This window comes from Hemiscyllium ocellatum, chromosome 16, assembly GCF_020745735.1.
Source record: "Hemiscyllium ocellatum isolate sHemOce1 chromosome 16, sHemOce1.pat.X.cur, whole genome shotgun sequence".
NCBI lineage: Eukaryota > Metazoa > Chordata > Chondrichthyes > Orectolobiformes > Hemiscylliidae > Hemiscyllium > Hemiscyllium ocellatum.
Window position 1 is genome coordinate 27,935,232 of NC_083416.1, and position 6,209 is coordinate 27,941,440.

The following is a 6,209-nucleotide window of genomic DNA, read 5'->3' on the forward strand; positions in this document are numbered from 1 at the left end:
CTGGCTAAAATGTTGTACAAATAATACTCAAAGAACCTACTCACTGGACAGACATTTCTGTCATTTAAAACTTTTTTTTTAATGAATATGTTGTTTATGCTCTCTTACTAAAAGTAGATTATTGTGTTCAATCTCTCTAATTATAGTGTATGCCAAAATTTTTCTTGTTTGGCAAAATGAAGCTTATGTTTTCATTACATGTTGAATAGAACTTAACTCAGTTTGAATAGTATATTATTGTTTTATACACCAATACAGACTAGACAGTAAAGTGTTCCATTTAATTATGATTTCAGCTTTATTCAGACAGTTATAATTAAACTTAGTACAGCACATTCAAAAGCAGCAATTGGCACATTGTCTTGGAAGCTACTGTAGAGCAGTAACATCTTAACACATTCTAGCACTTCACTTGTAACAGTGGTTGCATTGTAAGTAAGTGTCTCCCTTTTAATTTACCTAATTGAAGTATATTTAAATATATTATCGCTACTCATATAAGGAATATAATTATAAAGTTTCATAAATGCAAAACATCTGATTTTTGTTACAGAGAACAACCAGTTTTGTTTTTGAGCTGATTTATAGCGTAGAAATAGTTCAACTTCATAATTTTTATTATGTTCTTTGATTTGACAGAACAAATATATATTTCAAATTTACAAAAGTTAGAAAATGGACTTTAAAGTAATTGAAGATAGATTAATATTTTTCCCTGTTATTTCCTCTACACCTCCATACATATACAGTTACACAGAGATGCGCTGCAAAAGATGTACACATTGACACAGGCATGGAGTGCAAACACACTTTTGATATTTGAAAGGTGAGGCAGACGCACCAGGCCTCAGTTGAGTAAGTAGCAGCTTTTACACTGTGAGACTATTTACTTATTCACCTTGGTGAATTTGAATATTCTTTTGGAATAATTACCTATCCCAAATTGCCTTGGGAAGATGGAAGCTGTCTTCTTGAACTATTGCAGTTATCGTTGTGTAGGGTTTACCCAATGACAACTAAGACAAGTGGAAGTATTCCATCACACTCATGGCTTGTGTCTTGTATATGGTGAACAGGCATTGGGGAGATATAACTAGAGATACTCACCAATGAATTCTTGGCCTCTGACATGTTCATGTAGCTATATTATTTTTATAAATAGTCCTGTTTAGTTTCTGGTTAATGGTAACTCACAAGATGATGATATTTGGGGATTCAGTGATGTCAATGCCATTGAATGTCAAGGGAAAGTGGTTAGAATCTCTTTTCATTGAATCATAGAATCCCTACAGTGTGGAAGCAGGCCATTCAGCCCACCGTGTCCACTCAGCCCCTCTTAAGAGTATCCCACCCATACTCAACCTCCTATCCTATCCTTGTAACCCTACATTTCCCATGGCCAATCCACCTAACCTGCACATCTATGGACTATAGGAGGAAACTGAAGCACCTGGAGGAAACCCACGCAGGCACTGGGAGAATGTGCAAACTCCACTCAGACTGCCACCTGAGGCTGGAATCAAACCCAGATCCCTGGCACTGTAAGGCAATATGCCACCCTAGCTACTGTACCATTCTTTTGTTGGCTATGGTCATTGTCCAGCATTTGTGTGGTGTGAATGTTACTTACTTGCTACTTGTCATTTGTCAGCCCAAAGATGGACGTTGTCCAGATCTTGCTGCACATGGATATGGAGAAAGTGAGGACTGCAGATGCTAGAGATCAGAGCTGAAAATATGTTGCTGGAAAAGCGCAGCAGGTCAGGCAGTATCCAAGGCGCAGGAGAATCGACGTTTCAGACATGAGCCCTTCTTCAAGAATCAAGGGCTCATGCCCAAAATGTTGATTCTCCTGCTCCTTGGATGCTGTCTGACCTGCTGCGCTTTTCCAGCAACACATTTTCTGCGCATGGATATGGACTGCTTCAGCATCTGAGATGTCATGAACAGTTTTGAATATTGTGCAGTCATCAGCGAATATCCGTAACTTATGAAGGAATGAAGGCCTTTGATGAAGCAGCTGAAGATGGTTGGGCCAAGGACATTACCTGAGGCACTCCAGGGGTAACACCCCAGGACTGAAAATGACCGACTCCCGAAACCAAAACCATCTTCCTTTGTGCAATGCATGATTCTAGCCAAAGGAGAATTTTGCACTGATTCACATTGTTTTGTTTGTTCTCCGTAGCACCATAGTCAATCAAACGTAGCTTAATGTCAAAGACAATCATGGTCCCTTCACCACTGGAGTTCAGCTATTTCGTCCACATATACACCATTTGTGATGGAGTCAGAGCTGTAAGGCCTTGGAAAAACCCAAACTGAGCATTACTGAGCAGGCTATTGCTGAGCAAGTGCCACTCAATAGCACTGTCAATAAAATCTTCCATAACTTTACAGATGATCAAGAGAAGACTGATGGGGCAATAATTGGCCAGGTTGGACTTGTTCTGCTTTTTGTGCACAGGACATACCTGGACAATTTTCCATATTGTAACTTTCCAAAAATGAGTTATTGCAGACCTGTTTGTAATGTGTGATGCAACCCCATCCTATCATTTTGCAGCCATATATAACTAAGAGGGTTGTTTCACTCAGTCTAGATTCCAGGGACACTTGGCCCAACAGCAATTTCCCGGCAATGTCATGACAATGGAAGCAGGCAAGCATGACAAGTACTTAAGTTGGACGTCAATGTCTGTGCCAAGAATGCAGGCTGTAAAATATGAATAATTTGTGCCTCTATTTCTCTTTGCATCTTGTTAGCTTGCTCCCTAAATTGACTTCACATCATCTTTCCCATGGTACATTGAATGATGGAACAAACTTGATGGGCTGAATGGCCTACTTTTGCTCCCATGTCTTATGATCTTATTTTTCTATGATGCCAGCCATAGCTTATTGGTGTTTCACTTGCCTTTACGTTAGAAAGTTATGAGTTCCCGTCCCATTCTAAAGACCTAAATATAAATTTCACTGCTAAGGGAACATTGTATTATCTAGAAATGTTATCTTTCAAATGAATACATTATTAAAATAATCCCATGTCCCATTCTCAGATGATACATCTGCTGCCTTCAGCTATATGTCACCTCTGCCAGTACAGTATGTGGTACTTGCTAAGTGTTCTTTGAGGGAATTCATTTCCACCAATCCTTTTTTGATTTTGGATTGTTTTGGATCTATCAAGTGATCAGTGATAGAGGATACAGTAATGTAGTATCTCCAGAATAGGCACTAGTCTTGAATTGCAAGAGGGTTTATTGCATGATAGCAACAATTACAAATATATTTGGTTAGGCATAATTATTGAAGTTTAAGAAATGTCCGCTCTCTCTAGAACAACTCCTTGTCCTTATACAGAGACTTCATATGACATTAATAAAATAGGTGGAGACAATGTAATATGAACATTAACCCCTTCAGAAATATTACCTCATTAGATACTGTCTGCTGTCTCAAGCAGATGTAAACAATACCATAGCACCACTTTAAAGTCTAGCAAGCGAGTTCTCTCTAGTACTTGTGTCAATATTTATCTGTCAACTAGTTTTAAGGAGTTTTGCTTTATGTAAATTGGCAGCTGAATTTTCCATGTTAGAACATTAATACTTGTCAAAGATGCTTTGTACAAGCTGTATATAACTTTGGAACATCCTGAACTTGTGAAAGCGCATTATAAATGCAAGTCTTTCTTTTTCTTATTGGCAATTGTGAAAGAAAAAAAAACACTGTTAAATAAAGTACTGTTAATAAGAAGTATAATTTTAAGTTTCCACTGAACCTTGGTATAAACCCAATTGAAATACTGCCATGTTTCCATCAAATCAATTTCTCCTGCCAATTCAGGAGCAAATTATGTTTGTGGTATATTTTGCAAGTTCTTCAAAAGCAACTTGTAAATGGAAAGAAGATTTAAAATATCAATAGTTCCATTGCAAAATCAAATTACTCTTACAGTAAGAGTGACAAGTTCACAAAAGATACAAAAGGGCTAACAGGAACATTACGTTCAATGTCTTAACTTTGAAATGAAAAGTTTTCTGTTAAAAATCATACTATAGGTCACACCACGTTCAAGAGAATATTGGAATATTAAAATTTAAGGGTGTCATTTTGTGGAAAGGGTGAAGACAAGTTTCAAATAGATTTTTGTCTCAAGGTGGCAAAACAGGCATTTGCAGATTTAGCATTCTATTCCTGAATAGGTGCTATTTTTGTAAAGAACTGTATGTGAAATGTGTCTTCTTCTGGAAGTTTGAAATGTGTTTGTTGATTCACAGTGCCATGTTTCAAGATGTTTCAGGAATTGATTGAGAGTTTGCAAAGATTCTCATAAACAGTCCTGGATGTCATGGCAGAGGACATCCACGCCAACAGAGAAGTCCTGAACCAACAGAGGACAGAGCCCATGCCACACATCTGCCCCTCCTTTCATCTTCCCTGTAGTAAGTGGTGCTACTCTGCCTGGCCTATTTACACCCTTCTCCACCTCCGCACAACCCCCTCCCCCTCCCCACTCCCCACACCTCCCATTCCTTTGCAGAACAATGGAGCTCCATAGCAAGCTGCCCAAGACAAAATACTTGATTTCCCATGATGACTCCAATAAGGCAGAGTATCATCAACGCCATTCCCTTTGATTTGAAGCCCTCAGAGAATTTTCAGAAAAAAAGCGTTGATAAGGTGTTGGTGAAATCTGATTCAGTGTTAATTGGTAGTTATTGCTCTACATTTTTCTCCACCTTCATTGCCACCATTCTTCATCCATCAAGAACAAACCTCCCAATGCTGTGGACATTGTCTACAAGATGGATAGAAACCCTTTCAGTCTCAACCAGTTGAAATCCAAGAAGAAAATGAGCTTCAGTATGCAGATGACAATGTCATCTTCACTCTCTCAAAGAGAATTTCCAAGCCTTACTTAATGCCTTCATGCAAACATACTGAAGAGTTAGATCAAACTCAAGAATATTCAAATCTTTTGTCAATCTGTCCCAGATCAAATTTCCCATCCATCCCTTCATTAAAATCAATGGAGAAATCTTCCCAAATGTGGAACATTTTCCTTACCTGGGAAGGTAACTTTCATCTCAGGCGGGCATCAATGAGGAGATTCAATATTGCATCCAATCTGTGAGTGCCTAAAGATGAGAGTCTGCTATCACCATGGTATCCATGCTGATACCAAGATCTTGTGTGTAAGACAGTCATCCTTCCAGTTCTTCTACATGGCTCCAAAACCTGTACTATCTATAGATGCCATCTCAAGACCCTTGAGATGTATCATCAATGTTATTTGTGATGAATTCTTCATGTCAGCTAGAAGCACGTGTGTATTAAAATCAGCATTCAAGAAACAGCTAACAAGAAGGCCATGATCATACGAAACCAATTCCGCTGGTCAGTCACATGCTGAGGCTGCCTGAATTTCCATCACTAAAACAAATTTTCTTTGGCCAGCTCAAGAAAGGTGTTCAACCAAGAGGAAGACAAAGTATAGGTTTCAAAGACTCCCTGAAAGCTTCCCTCATGAAATACAACTTTGATATCAATGCATGGGAGACCCTCATTCAGAAAAAGCTAAATAGGAGGAAACTCTGATATGAAAGTTCAGAATTCTTTAAGAATGCCTAGCAGCAAGAGAAAGTTTGGATAAGGAACCATACAAAGGAATGCTAATGATCTCAAGGCTACCTACGACAAACAGTGTGATTGGAGACGTGACTCCAGGATCAGGCTTATCATCCAGGCAAGGATCCACAGAACCCATGACCAGTGGAATGGAATTTCCGAGGTGGGCAATCATACTCATTAGTGAGTGATTACAGGTGATAATGCTGAATTTGCCTGACACCAAAAAAAAATGTTGTTGAAATTTTTTGTCTTGCACTCATCAGAGCAGAAGCAAGAATATCAAATTTCAAACAATTAAAACAATTTATACTATAGGAAAAGAGCATGCTGATTAGTCAATATATTAACTCTGGTTGAAACGTTGCCATTAATATAGCAGGAGGAAATTATAGGTTCCTTAAGCTCCTGAATATATCAAAAAATGGTGCAATGAGCATTCTAAACTTTTTTTTTGTAGAATGTTATGCTATGGATACATGTCAGTTCTAGCAAGCATAAACCAGTCATGTCATGGGATCAACTGATGATTTTAAATTGATAGTCAATATAGAAAGGCATGCTGAAGATTGTTC